Source organism: Muntiacus reevesi, chromosome 20, assembly GCF_963930625.1.
Source record: "Muntiacus reevesi chromosome 20, mMunRee1.1, whole genome shotgun sequence".
NCBI classification, from domain to species: domain Eukaryota; kingdom Metazoa; phylum Chordata; class Mammalia; order Artiodactyla; family Cervidae; genus Muntiacus; species Muntiacus reevesi.
Window position 1 is genome coordinate 10456265 of NC_089268.1, and position 19551 is coordinate 10475815.

General features: G+C 38.8%; 1 protein-coding gene and 1 non-coding gene across 2 annotated transcripts in view; one reads left to right on the plus strand and one right to left on the minus strand.

The window, feature by feature from the left end:
• The window catches only part of NUDT3 (nudix hydrolase 3), a 111486-nt gene that overhangs the window by 22786 nt on the left and 69149 nt on the right, over positions 1-19551 (minus strand). The gene's annotated exons all lie outside the window — the stretch shown is intronic.
• On the plus strand, positions 3468-3574 carry LOC136151963 (U6 spliceosomal RNA). The gene has a single exon (XR_010660125.1). It is a non-coding gene; the product is annotated as a U6 spliceosomal RNA (small nuclear RNA).

A 19551-nucleotide genomic window follows, 5' to 3' on the forward strand; every position in this document is an offset into this window, starting at 1 on the left:
AATAAAATATCAATTCCTTGATTCAAAAGTGATTCAATTAAAAAGTGCTTATTTAAAAAAGCTGCTAGTGTTTAATATAAATTATAAATAAACCCACTTCTTACCAAAAGGGTTCACCAAACAGGAGATATTTCTGAGTTCCAGCAAAAAGGAAAAAAGTTTTCAAGTGTTTACATGGGGGGGAATATTTTTGTGATACTAGACTTTTCCTCTGTAATACCCAACACCTAAGTCGAGAGTCTTGAGGAAAAGGATTATTCAAGGAGTCTAATAATTTCTTAACCATTCATGTGTGAAGAAAATTTTTTTCAAACATGTAATCATTCTTGTACTTTTCTTCTAAATAATTACTCATTGGTTGCCTACAGTCTTCATTATAATTCACCACCAAAGGTAAAAGATTGAACTGAAACATTTGGTAGGTGTTATAGTAACAAATGATACTTTCATTTTTTGAAAGTCCAAGTTTGTTCTCTTGGTCTTTGCAAGGGCAAAGGTAGACAAGAAACTAGGTCTCAAAGCATCCTCTGGAGCATTGTCACTGGCCAATAAGTAATCAGTCAACAAATAACACATGAGAAAAAAGGACACAAGAAAGAATACATTTATGGTGCGGTGGGGAGAGAAAGGGAAAATATTGCTATGATTAAGGAAAGCAATAAAAATTACTGGTCTTAAATGGAAATATTGTTGATATGACTGTTATCAATATAACAAATGATAACTTTTTGTATTTTCAAGAACAGTATCTTATCAATAATGATAATCTATACATAAAGTTACAAATTGAAACAAATGAGAATTGGGCAGTAAGTGGATATACATTTTAGACTGGGGTATGTGTGTGTTGAGCAGACTGTTTTGTTTTGGGTTGGAAAAATAAGTATCTGTTCAAATGTGTTGTTTAAAAGTAGAGGAGACTTCTAGTTTCTGGTCCAGCATATATAAGGAGCCTAGAAGGTCCCATGCTGTCATAACAACAAATAAAAAGCTGAACAAACGCTTCTTAGGTTTATTAGAAAAGTGAGGCCACAGGGCAAGTCACTGCCCTCAAACTAGAGAGACAGATCAGAGAATCTCAGCTTACCAGAGCAGAAACCACCAAGGGAAGGGAGTGAGGGTAGGGTGGAAGAAACCTGAACTGTAACTGATGAACCACTGAGGGTTCAAGGACAAGCCTAAAATCTTCTGGGGTGGTGGCGGTGGGCGGGCGGGGGCAGGGAGGAGGTGGGGAGCGACCACGTGTTTGTGGTTTTAACTCCAGGAGGTCTACCCAGTTTTCGTAGTGAATTCTGGAAAAAAATTCCCTCCTGCTTCTGGAGAGAAGAAAAATAGCCAATTTTAAATACTCCATAACAACAATAACAACAAAAATACTCCATAACATTCTGTTCTTCTTAACAAAGACTGCCTTCTGAAGAAACTATTTTATGTAACCTACTGGGGTTTTACCAGAGTCTATCCAACCTGGGAGAAGTGAAATACTCAATTCCAGTTCCTTCATCCATCCTGTCTCATCTTAAGAGGAAGCTGGGGGGCAAGGAGCTGGAACTACTGAGACGCACTTGAGAAGCTCACAGCCCAGGCACACAGGCTCCCTGAAAGACTGAGGCCTGGCCACAGGGCTGCAGAATGCACATCTCACATGTGCTACTGAAGGCCCATGACTACAGTTCCCAGGATCCAGTCATCACGCTCAGCTTTCAACAAAAAATTAACCTCACTAAAAGGAAAAAACATTTTGAAGACACATAAAAGCATTAGAAGCAGACTCAGATATGGCAAGGATGCTAAATTATCAGGCCATAAAAAAACAACCATGATTAATACGCCAAAGATTCTAATGGAAAAAGTAAGAAACAATGGGTAACATAAGCAGAGAGACAGAAATTCTAAGAATGAATAAAAAAGTAATGCTCTAGATCAAACACACTGTCAATAGAAAGGAAGAATATCACTGATGGGCTCATTAGCAGACGAGACATGGCTGAGAAAAGAGACCTTGAACTTGAGGAAAGCTCAATAGAAACTTTCAAAACTGAAATGCAAAGAGAAAAAATACTGGGGAAAAAAGCACCCAGAACAGAAAGAATATCCAAGAACTGTGGGACAACTATAAAGCATGTAACACTTAAAATGGGAATACCAGAAGAAGAAAGATAAAGAAAAAAAAGCAATATTTGAAGCAATAAGGACTGAGAATTTCCCAAAATTAATGTCAGACACAAAACCAGAGAACTAGAAAACTGAAACAAGTATACAAAAAGCTATACCTAGCTGGACATATTATATACAAACTGTAGAAAATCAAAGGAGAAAAAGTCTCAAAAGAAGCCAAAGGAGAATGGGAAACAGCTTACCTATAGAGGAAGAAAATTAAGAATTATTTCAACTTCTCAGACACCATGCAAACGACGAGAGAGGAGTGGAATATTTAACTTAATGTTGAAAGGGAAAAACACTATCAACCTAGATATGATATTCTTTAAAGTGAAGGTGAAATAAAGGATTTCTCAAACAAACCAAAGTTGAATTTGTTGCCAATAGGCCTGCCTTGAAAGAAATGTTAAAAGGAGTTCTTTGGCAAGAAGGAAAATGACAGAGATCAGAAACTCTGACCTACATAAAGAAAGGAAGAATATTAGAGACAGAACAAGCAAAATAAAATCTTTATTTTTCTTACTCAATTGAGCTAACGGATTGTTAAAAATAGTAACAGCAACACTGTACTCACCTATGTATGCACATGCACAAGGGTGAGAGAGGCGGGTGACAGCAGTGACAGGACGGGGAAGGAGGCCGCTTACAAGGCAAGTGCCCAACATGAACCGTGGTACAGTGTCATTTCAAAGTGGACTTGGGGGACTTCCCTGGTGGTCCAGTGGTTAAGAATCCGCCTTCTAATGCAGGGGACACGGGGTCTGATCCTTGGTCAGGGAACTAAGATCCCACGTGTTGCAGAGCAACGAGGCCCACGCGCCCCCACTGGAGAGCCTGTGTGCTGCAGCTCCCGAGCACACGAGCGCTACAGGCCACGGCCTGCAGCAAGAGAAGTCCACGCGCCCCAACAGAGAGCCAGCGAGCCAAATTAAACAAAGAAAGAAGAGAAAGTGGACTGGGATGAGTGGTATATTGCAAGCTCTAGGGCAATCACTAAAAAAGAAGCATAACTGTTATGTTAGGAAAGAAGAGAAAATGGAATAATTCATTATTAAGACTTCAACTGGAACCAGAAAAGGCAGAAAAAGAGTGGACAACAAAGATATAAACAAGAGAATAAGGGCAACAAATAAAACAGTATCAAACATAGCAGCTATTAATTCAAGTATATCAAATCATTTAAACATCAATGCCCTAAATATATCAATTAAAAGACTGGCTATCAGGGCAGACCAAAAAACAGTATGCTGTCTCCTAGAAACCCACTTTAAATATAAACACATATATAGATTAAAAGTAAACAGATGGTGCTCGCTTTGGCAGCACATATACTAAAATTGGAACGATACAGAGAAGATTAGCATGGCCCCTGTGCAAGGATGACCCGCAAATTCGTGAAGTGTTCCATATTTTTAAATCCACGAACCTATGGACACCTTATCTTCGACAAAGGAGGCAAGGATATACAATAGAAAAAAGACAACCTCTTTAACAAGTGGTGCTGGGAAAACTGGTCAACCACTTGTAAAAGAATGAAACTAGAACACTTTCTAACACCATACACAACAATAAACTCAAAATGGATTAAAGATCGAAATCTAAGACCAGAAACTGTAAAACTCCTAGAGGAGAACATAGGCAAAACACTCTCCGACATAAATCACAGCAGGATCCTCTATGACCCACCTCCCAGAATACTGGAAATAAAAGCAAAAATAAACAAATGGGACCTAATGAAACTTAAATGCTTTTGCACAACAAAGGAAACTATAAGCAAGGTGAAAAGACAGCCTTCAGATTGGGAGAAAATAACAGCAAACAAAGCAACAGACAAAGGACTAATTTCAAAAATATACAAGCAACTCCTGCAGCTCAATTCCAGAAAAATAAATGACCCAATCAAAAAATGAGCCAAAGAACTAAACAGACATTTCTCCAAAGAAGACATACAGATGGCTAACAAACACATGAAAAGATGCTCAACATCACTCATTATCAGAGAAATGCAAGTCAAAACCACAACGATGGTTTAGCAGCAGTCAGGATGGCTGCTATCCAAAAGTCTACAAGCAAGAAATGCTGGAGAGGGTGTGGAGAAAAGGGAACCCTCTTACACTGTTGGTGGGAATGCAAACTAGTACAGTCACTATGGAGAACAGTGTGGAGATTTCTTTAAAAACTGGGAATAGAACTGCCATGTGACCCAGCAATCCCACTCCTGGGCATACACACCGAGGAAACCAGATCTGAAAGAGACACGTGCACCCCAATGTTCATCGCAGCACTGTTTATAATAGCCAGGACATGGAAGCAACCTAGATGCCCATCAGCAGACGAATGGATAAGGAAGCTGTGGTTCATATACACCATGGAATATTACTCAGCCATTAAAAAGAATTCATTTGAATCAGTTCTAATGAGATGGATGAAACTAGAGCCCATTATACAGAGTGAAGTAAGCCAGAAAGATTAAGACCAATACAGTATACTAACACATATATATGGAATTTAGAAAGATGGTAACAATAACCCTATATGCAAAACAGAAAAAGAGACACAGATGTACAAAACAGACTTTTGGACTCTGTGGGAGAAGGCGAGGGTGGGATGTTTCGAGAGAACAGCATCAAAACATGTATATTATCTAGGGTGAAACAGATCACCAGCCCAGGTTGGATGCACGAGACAAGTTCTCGGGTCTGGTGTACTGGCAAGACCCAGAGGGATCGGGTGGAGAGGGAGGTGGGAGGGGGGATCAGGATGGGGAATACATGTAAATCCATGGCTGATTCATGTCAATGTATGACAAAAACCACTACAATATTGTAAAGTAATCAGCCTCCAACTAACAAAAATAAATGGAAAAAATTTTTTAAAAATAAATAAAAGTAAACAGATGAAGAAAGACCATATACTATGCTAACATAAATCAAAAGAAAATATAAGTAGCTATACTAACTTCAAAGACAGAAAACTTCAGAGCAAGGAAAATTATTTATGTAATGATAAAAGGGTCAACTCTTCAAGAAGAAGGCAGAATGATCCTTAAAGTACATGCATCTAACAATAAAGCATCAAAATATGCAAGGTAGAAACTGACAGTACTGCAAGAAGTAGATGAATCCACTATTACTGTTGGGAGACTTCAATACTCCTCTTCCAGAAATGGACAGATCAGCAGGCAGAGGGGCAACCAGATATAATTGATACTTACAGACCACTTAATCCAATAATTGCAGAATACATTCTTCTAAATTTAACACAGTACATTACCAAGATAGACAACATTATGGGCCATAATTTACATCTTAACAAATTTAAAAGTATGCAAATTATACAATGTATGCTTTCAGATCACAATAGGATTATATGAGAAATCAGGAACAGGAAAGACTGTCAGAAAATCAAAAATACTTGGAGATTAAACAATACAATTCTAAGTAACACACCGGACAAAGAAGAAATCACAAGGAAATTTTTAAAAACTCTGAATTAAATGAACATAAACATACAACTTATAAAAACTTGTGGGATGCAACGAGTAGTGTATAAAGGGTACTTTACAGCACTGAATGTGTGTATTAGATCTAAAACCAATAATCTAAGCTTTCACTTTAGGAACTAGAAAGTGAAGTTGCTCAGTCATGTCCAACTCTTCGCCAACCCATGGACTATAGCCTACCAGGCTCCTCCATCCATGGGATTCTCCAGGCAAGGATACTGGAGTGGGTTGCCATTTCCTTGTCTTGGGGATCTTCCCAACCCAGGGATCGAACCCGGGTCTCTCACATTGTGGGCAGAAGCTTTACCCTCTGAGCCACCAGGTAAGCTTTCACTTTAGGAACTAGAAAATGAAGAGCAAATAAAATCCAAAGAAAGCAAAAGAAAATAAGCAACAAAATTAGAGCAGAATTTTAAAATAGAAGATTTTAAAACATTTAAAATCAATGAATTTTAAAACAGAAGATCAATGGAGGAAAAAACAACAAAACTAAAAGCTCATTCTTTGGAAAAAGCAATACAATCAAGTTTCTAACAGGGGTAACCAAGTAAAAAGAAGACAAATTACTATATCAAAAATTAAATTGAGGACATCACTACAAATCCCACGGATATCAAAAGGATAATAAAGGAATAAATCAAGAAATACTATATCCACAATTCAATAACCTACATGAAATAGACCAATTCGTTGAAAGACACAATCTGCAAAAACTCACACAACAGACAACCTACCTAGGCCTATAAGAGAAACCGAATAATTAATAACCTTTCAACACAGAAAGCATCAGGCCTAGATGGATATACTGATGAATTCTACCAAACATTTAAGAAGGAAATCGTATCAATTCTCTTCCAGAGGATAGAAGCAGAGAAAATACTTCCAAACGCATTCTATGAAGCCATCACTACCCTAATAACAAAACCAAAGACATTACAAGGAAAGAAAACTTATAGGCAATATCTCTCGTGAACACAGGCGTAATAAAAATCCTCTAAATATTAGAAAGTGATATCTAACAATGTATTTTTTTTTAAAAGTACATACCACAAACAAGTGGGATTTACCCCATGTATGCAGGGCTTGTTCCATATAAAAATCAATTAATGTAATCCACCACATCAATGGGCCAAAGGAAGAAAAATCACATAAACTTACCAACAGATGCAGAAAAACCACATGGAAAAGTTCACTTATTTATGGTTAAAAAATCTCTCAGTAAATAAACTTGATAAAACTTGATAAAGGCATCTTAAAAAATCTACACTTAATATCAAAATGAACGGTGAGAAACTAAACGTCTTCCCACTAAGATTAGCAACAAGGCAAGAAGGCTCCCTCCCACCATCCCTCTTCAACATTTTATTGTAAGTACTGTAATAAAGTCCAGAATAATGAAAAATTAGAATCAAACTAAATGCTCACATGTATTATATACTGTCTTTCAGTAATTACTCACATGTATATATATTACCACAAAAAAATGTCCACAATATAATGAGCTAATGAAATGGGTAAACTTCAATATTATTTTTAAAAGATAAACACATATTTATAGATGCGTAATCATGTACGAAAATTATTAAAATGTTAACAAAGGCTATCTTTAGGTGATGGAAATATAAAAGACTTTTTGTTGTTTTGTACTGGTTATTTGTTAGGGTTTCAATAACAGAGATAAGTTATGTGACAAAGCAAGTATGGTGCTACTGGTCAGTCAGTCAGTTCAGCTGCTCCATCGTGTCCGACTCTTTGCAACCCCATGGACTGCAGCACACAAGGTTTCCCTGTCCATCAACAACTCTGGAAGCCTACTCAAACTCATCCCATTGGTGATGCCATCCAACCACCTCATCCTCTGTCATCCCCTTCTCTTCCCACCTTCAATCTTTTCCAGCATCAGGTCTTTTCCAATGAGTCGGCTCTTTGCATCATGTGGCCAAAGTACTGGAGTTTCAGCTTCAGCATCAGTCCTTTCAGTGACTATTCAGGACTGATTTCCTTTAGGATTGACTGAACAGATCTCCATGCAGTCCAAGGGACTCTCAAGAATCTTCCCAACACCACAGTTCAAAAACATCAATTCTTCGGCGCTCCGCTTTCTTTACGGTCCAACTCTCATATCCACACATGACTACTGGAAAAACCAAAGCTTTGACTATGGTTTTTGTTGGCACTTTGTTCAAAGTAATGTCTCTGCTTTTTAATATGCTGTCTAGGGTTGTCACAGATTTTCTTCCAAGGAGCAAGCGTCTTTTAATTTCATGGCTGCAGTCACCAACAGTGATTTTGGACTCCCCAAAAATAAAGACTGTCACTGTTTCCACTGTTTCCCCATGTATTTGCCATGAAGTGTAGGGACCGGATGACATGATCTTAGTTTTCTGAATGTTGAGTTTTAAGCCAACTTTTTCAATCTCCTCTTTCACTTTCATCAAGAGGTTCTTTGGTTCCTCTTCACTTTCTGCCATAAGGGTGGTGTCATCTGCGTATCTGAGGTTACTGATATTTCTCTTGGCAATCTTGATTCCAGCTTGTGCTTCACTCAGCCTGGCATTTCTCATGATGTACTATGCATATAGTTAAATAAGCAGGGTGACAATATACAGCCTTGATGTACTCCTTTCCCGATTTGGAATCAGTCTTTTGTTCCATGTCCAGTTCTAACTATTGCTTCTTGACCTGCATACAGATTTCTCAGGAGATAGGTCAGGTGGTCTGGTATTCCTATCTCTAAGAATTTTCCAGAGTTTGTTGTGATCCACACAGTCAAAGGCTTTAGCTTAGTCAATAAAGTGAAAGTAGATGTTTTTCTGAAACTCTCTTGCTTTTTCGATGATCCAGCGGATAGATATTGGCAGTTTGACCTCTGGTTCCTCTGCCTTTTCTAAATCCAGCTTGAACAACTGAAAGTTCATGGTTCATGTACTATTGAAGTCTGGCTTGGAGAATTTGGAGCATTACTTTGCTAGCGTGTGAGGTGAGTGCAATTGTGCGGTAGTTTCAGCATTCTTCGGCATGGCCCTTCTTTGGGACTGGAATGAAAACTGACCTTTTCCAGGCCTGTGGTCACTGCTGAGTTATCCAGATTTGCTGGCATATTGAGTGCAGCACTTTCACAGCATCATCTTTTAGGAGTTGAAATAGCTCAGCTGCAATTCCATCACCTCCGCTAGCTTTGTTCATAGTGATGCTTCCTAAGGCCCATTTGACTTCACATTCCAGTATGTCTGGCTCTAGGTGAGTGATCACATCATCGTGGTTATCTGGGTCATGAAGATCTTTTTTGTATAAGTCCTTCTGTGTATTCTTGCCACCTCTTCTTAATATCTTCTGCTTCTGTCAGGTCCATACCATTTCTGTCCTTTATTGTGCTCATCTTTGCATGGAATGTTCCCTTGGTAGCTCTGATTTTCTTGAAGAGGTCTCTAGTCCTTCCGATTCTGTTGTTTTCCTCTCTTTCTTTGCATTGAGGAAGGTTTTCTTTCTCTCCTTGCTAATCTTTGTAACTCTGCATTCAAATAGGTATATGTTTCCTTTTCTCCCTTGCCTTTAGCTTCTCTTCTTTTCATAGCCACTTATAAGGCCTCCTCAGACAACCATTTTGCCTTTCTGCATTTCTTTTTCTTGGGGATGGTCTTGATCACTGCCTCCTGTACAATGTCACAAACCTCAGTCCATAGTTCTTCAAGCACTCTGTCTATCAGATATAATCCCTTGAATCTACTTGTCACTTCCACTGTATAATTGTAAGGGATTTGATTTAGGTCGTACCTGAATGGTCTAACGGTCTTCCCTACTTTCTTCAATGTAAGTCTGAATTTGGCAATAAGGAATTCATGATCTGAGCCACAGTCAGCTCCCGGTCATGTTTTTGCTGACTGTATAGAGCTTCTCCATCTTCGGCTGCAAAGAATATAATCAATCTGATTTTAGTATTGACCATCTGGTGATGTCCATGTGTAGAGTCTTCTCTTGTGTTGTTGGAAGAGGGTGCTTGCTATGACCAGTGCGTTCTCTTGGCAAAATCTTTGACCTGCTTCGTTTTGTACTCCAAAGCCAAATTTGCCTGTTATTCCAGGTGTTTCTTGACTTCCTACTATTGCATCCCAGCCCCCTATAATGAAGAGGACATCTTTTTTGGATGTTAGTTCTATAAGTTCTTACAGGTCTTCATAGAACCATTCAGCTTCTTCAGCATTAGTGGTTGGGGCATAGAGTTGGATGACTTGGGATACTGAATGGTTTGCCTTGGAAACGAACAGAGATTATTCTGCCGTTTTTGAGATTGTATCCAAGTAGCATCTTGTAGTGAGTATATCAGTTCAGTTCAGTTACTCAGTCGTGTCCGACTCTTTGCAACCCCATGGACTGCAGTACGCCAGGCCTCCCTGTCCATCACCAACTCCCAGAGTTTACTCAAACTCATGTCCATTGAGTCAGTGATGCCATCCAACCATCTCATCCTCTGTCATCCCCTTTTCCTCCCACCTTCAATCTTTCCCAGCATCAGGGTCTTTTCAAATGAGTCAGTTCTTCGCATTAGGTGGCTAAAGTATTGGAGTTTCAGCTTCAACATCAGTCCTTCCAATGAACACTCAGAACTGATCTCCTTTAGGATGGACTGGTTGGATCTCCATGCAGTCCAGGGACTCTCAAGAATCTTCTGCAACACCACAGTTCAAAAGCATCAATTCTTCAGCGCTCAGTTTTCTTTATAGTTCAACTCTCATATCTATACATGACTACTGGAAAAACCATAGCCTTGACTAGACAGATCTTTGGCATAGTCAATAAAGCAGAAATAGATGTTTTTCTGGAACTCTCTTGCTTTTTCAATGATCCAGCGGATATTGGCAATTTGATCTCTGGTTCCTCTGCCTTTTCTAAAACCAGCTTGAACATCTGGAAGTTCACGGTTCACGTATTGCTGAAGCCTGGCTTGGAGAATTTTGAGAATTACTTTACTAGCGTGTGAGATGAATGCAATTGTGCGGTGTGTTGAGTATTCTTTGGCACTGCCTTTCTTTGGGATTGGAATATGGATGCTTACAATAAAATTCTTTCTGTGGCAATACGTTGTAATAATATAGTGGAGGGGCTTCCCTGGTGGTCCAGAGGATAAGAATCTGCCTAACGCAGGGGACACACGCTTGATCCCTAGTCTGGGAAGGGCCATATGCCTTGGGGCCACTAAGCCCATAAGCCACAACCTTTGAGCCCAAGCTCCACATGAAGAACTCCATAATAAGAAGCCTGAGAACCTCAATGAAAGTTCATGTGCAGCAATGAATATCCAGCATAGCCACAAATAAATAAAATGTAAAAGTAATAAGTAAAACTGAAAAATAAAACATCCCCCTTTCTGTTTTGATATGACACCTCAAGAAACACAGAAAACTCCATAAGGTGGTAGTGGTGGCAGCATGTTTTCAATCAGGTGAGCATTTTTTAAAAAAGCAACAACAAACCCAATGCCAAAAATATAAATCAAGTTTCTTTCCTAAATATATACTTAAAGCAACCTAAAATGCTCATATAGTTCAACTACCTCACTAGCATCCTCCCAATGAGAGCAGCGGGAGAGGGAGGGGAAGAGGTGAGGGCTTTAATACGGCTGGAACGCGCACAGGCTTTGGAATCCAACACTTCTGAGTGGTCAGGTTATGCTCTTCTGTGTGTGTGTGTGTGTGTGTGTGTGTTAGTTGCTCAGTCGTGTCCGACTCTTTGCAACCCCACGGACTGTAGCCTACCAGGCTTCTCCATCCATGGAATTTTCCAGGCAAGAGTAGTGGAGTGGTTTGCCATTTCCTTCTCCAGCTCTTCTGTGTGATTCAGGTCAAATCACTCATCTTTTCCAGTGATAATAAGACCTAGTATTTGAGTTCTTACTTAAATGTCTACCTATGAAGCAGGTATTATCATGCTTCCTATGTTCCAGAAAAGAAATCTGATACTTAGAGATGATAAATAATCTGCCAATGCCATGCAGTTAAGCAGCAGCACCAGAATTTGGACGTAAGTGTCTTTGACTCCACAGTCTGTACACCCACCATACTAACGCCCTCCTCATCTCTGCCAATGAGAGAATAAATCAGGACACATTTTGGAGGGCAGGCAAGATAATGGGATCTTGAGTTATTTTTTGTTTTGCAATAACTGAGGTGTTTTACATAAATCTGCCCTCTAAACTACCTGTGAATCTTGGCGGCGGGGGGGGGGGAACAGTGTGAAGGACCAGCTTTAAAAAGGAGAGGGTTAAGAAAAGCTGGTCTAGCAATTTTAAGTGATCCTTTGCCTGACACCTCAATTTTCTTAACATTAATCTAGGTTTTAAAGGCAGAACTGGCAATTTCAGTTTGAAATGACAAAAAAAACACTTCATGTTTCCAAGTATCACTATAAAGGGGATCTTGCTCTTCCTGAAACATTTAAAACTACATATAGTTAATTGACTCAACAGAGATGAACAGTTTATTTGAAAGCAGCAAGAAACCATAACTGCAATTCTTACTCTCAGTCTACTGTTGAAATGGCATGCATTTTAAAATTTTAGCCATTCTAATAGGTGTATAGTAGTTAATTCATTGTTGGATGGCATTAAAGGTAAATTTAGATAAAGTACAAGAGCCAGTATCTTTTAGATAAAGTTACAGGAGTTAGTACCTTTCAAAAACACATTAAAAAAAAAAAAAAAAGAAGGCTTGAAAGGTGTAAAGGTCTAGCCCTGTTTCACCAAAAGTGTGTATTTAAATCAGATATCCTCTTGATGTTCTTTTCAACAATGTGATTTTATAACCCTATAAAAATAAATTCCACCTAACATCATAGTCCCTACACAGACAGGCACATTTATTTGCTACCTAAAGACCTTCTCTGCGAGGTCCTCATTCAGTTTCGCACCCAGAACTTTGCTGGTCATACAGCCATAAATAGTTGATCATCTTTCTTTCAGCTCTCGTAAATCTCAGTGAAAGTATGTCATAGAGGAACTCTTGGTTGAAAATTATACTCTTCCCTTCTTTAACTGCCTTACTCTCCATTCTAAAAAACCACTTCAAAAGCTCAGCCCTTTTCAGTGATTTTATGACTACTTTGAAACCAAAACTCTATCTGTTCTGGAACCTGCCACAGAGCCCTTTAGCTCTTGAGTGATAAAAGAGACTGTTCAGATAGCATCCTAGTCTGTCCGCTTATGCCCTCAAGTCACTCCTCAACCCCGAAATAGAGTAAAGAAAAAGAAAAATCAAGCCAAATGAAATGAATAACTGCCACTTCATCTAAAGGACAGGGCTGCTTAGTATGGAAGAGCTCTAAATGAGCGTTATGGCAGGTAGACTGATGGGGAAAATACTTCATTTGGCACAGATATAAATGTATAGACCTTCTGGTTAAGTACAAACACTTTATAGCTGATTTTGAAACTGTTACTCTCCCATCTTCAATACTATGGCATTTCTTCACCAATAAAAGGCAATTACTATATAAACCACTGGGAAGGGAAAAACCAGGAGGATGGATCTCTCTCCTCTCGATTCACTGTCTAAGACTGCACATGTGTATGTGGTGATGAGGCAAAGGGAAAAGCAAGTCTGCTGCTAGAGGAGCAGCAAGGGTGCTATGGCGAGGGGTGAAGCAAGTGGGCAAGAGAGAGGAGTGGAGGTGAAGTGCCAGAGAAGCCAGGCCACGGGTCACTCTAAGGCTTCAGCTTGAAAGGCCTTCAAGTGACACCATCTGACCAGGTTTTTAAAACAGAATCATTTTGTATGCTGTGCTAAAAATAAACTTACAGGGGTAAGAGTACAAGGGGGAGCAGAGGAACTGAGGTGAGAGGTGATGGTGGCTTGGACCAAGGTGGTAGAGAGACAGATGGCTGAGAAGTGGCAGGATTCTGTATATAAGTATTTTGAAGGTAGGGCCAACAGAATTGACTTATGAACTAAATCTTGGGTGTGAGAAAAAGAAATCGAGGATGACTCAGTTTTTTGAGTTAGGTCACTGGAAGGAGATGAAGTGGACCTTTACTGAGATGGAGAAGATAACTGGTTCACAGGTTTAGTTTTATACATCTAAAGTTTCAGATGCCTATTGGACATCCCAATGGAAATGCCAAGTCGGCAGATTAGGGAGATCTTAAAGGTTAGGGATAAATGGGTCATTCATTCACCTACCAACCTACCCACTCACTCACCTGCTGTATTTAAATCCTTGAGACTGGATAAGATCAACAAGAAGTAGATGAGAAACAAAGAAAGAAAAGGAAGAACCGAACTTCAGGACATTCAACCTTCAGGGAGGATCGGCAGACACTCAGACGGAGGACAAAAGTCAGAAAAGAGTGGAGTACTGGGAGCCTAATAGAAAAAGTTATTTAAGCTTTTTTCCAATAGTGTTCTGTTCCTAGTCTTTGATTCTTCCCGCTGAGGTGCTAGACACCATGGATAAGTCATCCCTGTTGCACTTTGTCTGAATTCATGTCTCATGGAAACTATGAGATAGCATGATTATTGTTTTAAATTTTGTGAAGCAGCAATGTAACAGTTTCCAAATACACAAGTGTGTCAGCATCACCAATAAAAGAGTTCACATAAATCTACCCAGTTGCAATACTCTCAAGGAGATTAGCGCATTTAATGATTCTTCATGGATTACTTCTAGTCATACTTCTTTAACGATTAATTGAGTCATCTGGAAACAGTAAATGGTCTTGATGATCTCCATGTGAACCATCCCTTGCCCCAATAACGTTATCTTCACCATCATTCTAATTAAAAAAAAAAAAATTCTTTGAATGCTAAGATTGTTTCAAAGCTAAAAATAAGCTTGCATCAAAAGTGAAAATAAAAACAAAGAATGTAACTGAAGTCTTGTCATCTGCCCCCCAGAGATGGCTTTGCTTTCATTTCCTTGGACTCAAGGAGAAGACAAAACAGAACAAAACTTTAGCAGTTCTAACTTTAATCTTTCTGAACCCAAATATATCCCCTTAGAATTCCATGGGGGATCATGGCTATGCCATTAAGCACTATATATTTTATGACTAAAGTCATTAAATACTGACTTTTACAACTACTTGATCTCTTCACATTTCTCCCCAGACTCTGGAGTTGTAAAAAACTAAAATTAAAAAAAAAAAAAAAGAGAGTTAGATAAAAGAAAATTTCCAGGGGCTTCCCCCCAGTTCAACTTCCTTCCCCAACAGTTATTTATTTTCTTATATGATCATCCCCTCTCCAGTGACTTTATTTATTTTTTTGCCACACAACGCAGCATGCAGGACTTCCTGACCAGGCATCAAACCCATGCTCCCTGCAGTGGAAGCATGGAGTCTCAACCACTGGACCGTCAGAGAAGTCCCCGACCCAAGGTAACTAAAATTTCATTTAACTAAGCGTCTCAGAGAACTTTCCAAGTTGGGTTATACAGACTTCCTTTATCTTTCTTAAACTGCTGCTGGATAATACATAATATGAACTGCCATGACTGATATAATCATTCTCCTACTGAGGGACATTTAGACTGTTTCCAGTTTTTGCTATTATATAAAAGGCTAAATGAACATTTAGTACACGCTTCTTTATGCCCGTGAATAAGTATTCCTTTACATATACTTAGAAGTCAACATGCTTGGCTCAGATATACACCAAGAGGCACAGAAAGTTGTAAGACTTGGTCAAGGCTTCCAAGCCTGTGGTAAGAGAAGAGGAAGAAGGGCTGGGATAACCAAAAATGACAGCGCAGAGAAAAGTTAGAAAACTCTTTTTTAATTTTGTTCTTTTTATTTTTCTGTTTTTCAAAATGTCCACACTGAGAATATATGGGAAAAATATACTTAAAACTTATAAAGGGATGATGGAAAAAACATTTATAAAAGTCATGAAAGCATTCATAAAATGTAGTAGCTGAGCAGAAAACTCAAAAAGATGTGCCCAGGTAGCAAGGGGACAGGGCAGGTTCTCCAGCTGGAGGGAACCACATGCACGGTCATGTGCATATGACATGCACATCTGTGGCATGTCCTGAAATGGAAAGCAGCTGGAATGATTGGTGTACAGTTTCCAAATAGTATAGACAGACATTTTTGACTCTTAAAACATATTGCCTATTCCTTAATCATCATCAATAGAATAAATTTTTAAAATCTTGTCTAACTCGATAAGATCAAGATACTGGGTTATTTTAATTTTTTTTCTGGCTTATTTTAATTTGCATTTATTTGATGACCAGCAAGATGTATTTTCCCCCCGCTCATTATTATTTCCTTTCCACTAAGAAGTGGGAAAGCCCAGGGAAGAACAACAGTCAGTTTCTTCACCTCTCTGTTCCAGGAGTTCACAAGTCACTGAGCTGCAATCCACGCTCACCAAGGCACCCAGGTCCTATAACCTCCTCAACCTTGAATGCCTCTCTACCAGGCTGTCAAGGCCCTCTGCCATCCTGCTATCTTCACAGTCTGTTTTTTCCCTTTACTCCATCTGTGGTGTTCAGGACACCAGTCCCAAACCTAACCAGACTGATGGTGACAGCCTGACCAACAGTTACCAATTAAGGATGAGTAAGTAACTAGCATCTGGGGGTGGCAGGGACAAAAGAACTTCCAGACGGTTCAAAATAAGACTTTCTCCACAAGCATAACGGCCCCCAGGGGCACTATGGAGACGAATGAGGGTATTTTTGCTTGTCACAATGATGGAAGAGAACCAATAGGAAGAAAGCAGGAAAGCTAGACACCCTGTAACAGGAAGACTGATCTTGACCAAGAGCTGCCCTACATGACTTTTCAAAGTCTTGCCACACAATTATGTGGGTGGGAAATCTCATTTTAACTATTTGAGCCTAGAGTTCAATTCCTTTCTAGTCTATGAACACTAATAGAGGAGGTACACACACATACATACACACACAAACATACATAAGTAGGAAAACACTTATCTACTATAGAAAGGAAGTGTTGAGTCTAACAAGGTTGAGAAGCACTCTGATTTAAGCGGTCATTTGCAAATGTACAAAGAGAGTTAGAAAATGGTTACCTGTCCATATAAGGGGCCACCCATAGAATGCCCACTGACCCACACAATAAAGGGCACCTACAGGCCAAAGATTACACAGAAGCAGCATGAAAACCTCCCTACCCAGTTCTTCGGTTATGTTCCTTAATTCATTTTACTACTTCTATGTCTTAAAGTAGTTCCCCAAAACAGGGCAAGAAAAAGTACATTAGGTACACTGTAAATCAAACTATAATCTAGGTTTACAAAGAAAAAATAAGTAACACTCTCTTGCTGGTGCCAATTACTTCCTCTTTAATATGGTCTTGTCATTCATTTACCACCAAATCAAATCAACACAGAGTCAATCCCTAAATAATCCAAATTGTACCAAAAACTATTCTATTCTACCCATACCAATACTCTTCCTGAAACCAGAAGGTTCACATTACACAGCTAGAATACATTCTCAGTCTCTATAAAGCTTCTCCTGATAATATCAATAATGCAACTAACACATCATTTATAATATGATAAAGCAAATTATGTTATTAGAAACCAATAGCAATGTTATCAGAATGCTGTTAAGAAACAGTATCTTAAGGGAAGAGATAAATAAATATGAAAGAAATTTAAAAAGTTGTTAAACTTGAAATGTAAATTATGATTCTTTTTAAATATGTTTTTTTATTACTGTCTACTAAAAGAGCCTAGCAGCAATGACACCCTAGTAGCAGTGAACACACCCAGCACCGTAACCTTGGTTTCTAAAGAACATTCTCCACTAAAAGGGAATTCTCTGGAGAAACGGCTGACAAGTCTGGGACAGGAAAATTCAAGGTGAGCCTGGAAGAGTAAAAACAAAACAATTTAAAAGTCCTCCAAACAACCAATAACAGCAACAACAGAAAGGAGAGCCTGGAATACCTTACTGCATCACAGTGCAAGGAGTACTCAAACAAGGCAAGGGCCATGTCAGAAGTACACAGGAAGCGACTTGACATCACAGTGCAAGGAGCACTCAAACAATGCAAGGGCCGTGCCAGAAGGACACAGGAGGCAACCTGACATCACAGTGCAAGGAGCACTCAAACAAGGCAAGGGCCGTGCCAGAAGTACACAGGAGGTGGCCTGACATCACATTGCAAGGAGCACTCAAACAAGGCAAGGGCCGTGTCAGAAGTACACAGGAGGTGGCCTGAAAGGGTGCACGCTGGTCAAATCTGGGGTAATTAAAGCAAAGAGAATAAAGACAGCAACTGCTTGTAATATAATGGAAAAAAATAGGAAAATCCATTAGTTCAGTGGGGTTATTTAAAATAAGGAAAGGGGGGGGAAGAATAGAACTTTCCTTTAAAGAATAATTTAACCTTAGAAAAAAAGAATTAGAAAACCACTGTTCTTCAGTCTCTGCTATAATATCTGATTTGGTAAGGTTCAGCAGTAGATGCTGAAACTATTAGCAAGACTGTTGGGAGACAAGAGGACATTCATATAGCCTGGAAGAATTGTTCAACAGATTACTTACCAGTTTGCTGCATAAGAAGAAATCTACTTCTACAACAAACTGTCAATTATTACCTGATCAAACATTTTATCATTAATGGCAAGGCAGCCTGATATGATGTGCCTCTTGACTTAAGTATTAGGAAGCACATGACATCACCTAAGTGGCAACTTGTCAAAAATGCTTCTCCTCAATCTCATCAAGCCTCTGTCTGTGTGCTACTCAACATGGTAGCCACGATCCACATGTAGCTACTGAACTTGAAATGTGCATGTGACTAAGGAATTGAATTTTAATTTTTATTGGTTTACATAGGCATATATGGCTAGTGGCTACCACAACGAACATTGCAGATATGGATCACTTCAGAAAATTTTACCAGATAACACTGCTCTTGACTAAGTTGCTGGAAATACAGAAGAAAAGGAAATAAATTAAAAGACACCTGAAAGAAATGATCAAACAAAACCAGAATGTGAGGCATTCTATTAGACAATGTTCCTAGACTGTTAAAAAGTCACCATTATGGTGAGCAGGGTGTGATGGGCTTAGTGTATGGTTCTACTTATCGTATAAATATATCTCTATCATAGCATAGAGCCTGAAAAGGCACACCACCAACTGCAATGTGTGAGAAAACAAACAGGTGTAATAGACATTTCATGATAACTGGGGACATTTGAATAAGGAGTAAATATTAGATGATATTATGGAATTATTATGAATTCTCAGGTGCAACAATGGTATGTAGTAATGTAAGGGACTGGCCTTAAAGAGATGCATGCTAAATAAAAAACAGAATTTTGAGGTAATGTGCCATGACAGCTACAACTTATTTTTAAATGGCAGAGTCAAAAAATGGGTATTGATATAAACACAGAGAAATAAGGCAAAAATGCAACAAGTCAACAGATATTATATCTAGAAGAAGGGATACACTGTTTCACTATTTTAAAATTATACTTACATGTTTGTTAAATTTCATAATTAAACAGTTGGAGAAAAAAAAAATCAGCCATAGAACTAAAGTAACATACTGTCATTTTTGTACTTACAGGTTTTTCATTCTGCTAGGAACATGTATTACTTTTAGAATTAGAAAAATGGGAAGCTGAAGTGGTCACCAAGCTCAATTACTAAATCAAGTAAACTGGCTACACTAACAGCACCAGAGAATGCTAGAGGGTGCACTTAAAAGCCCCCATAACAAGAGTCCGGTTCAGATTATACTGTTTCTGTTCTTAAGATTAAAATGTCTGCAAATCATTCTAATGGAAATTCCTAGTCAAAAGCATCTGTGTATTTAAACTAACACAGTCACTAACAAAAAAATGCAATATTGAATCAATTATCATAAAGTCAAGAGTATCTATTAAATAGCTTTGCAAAGGCCA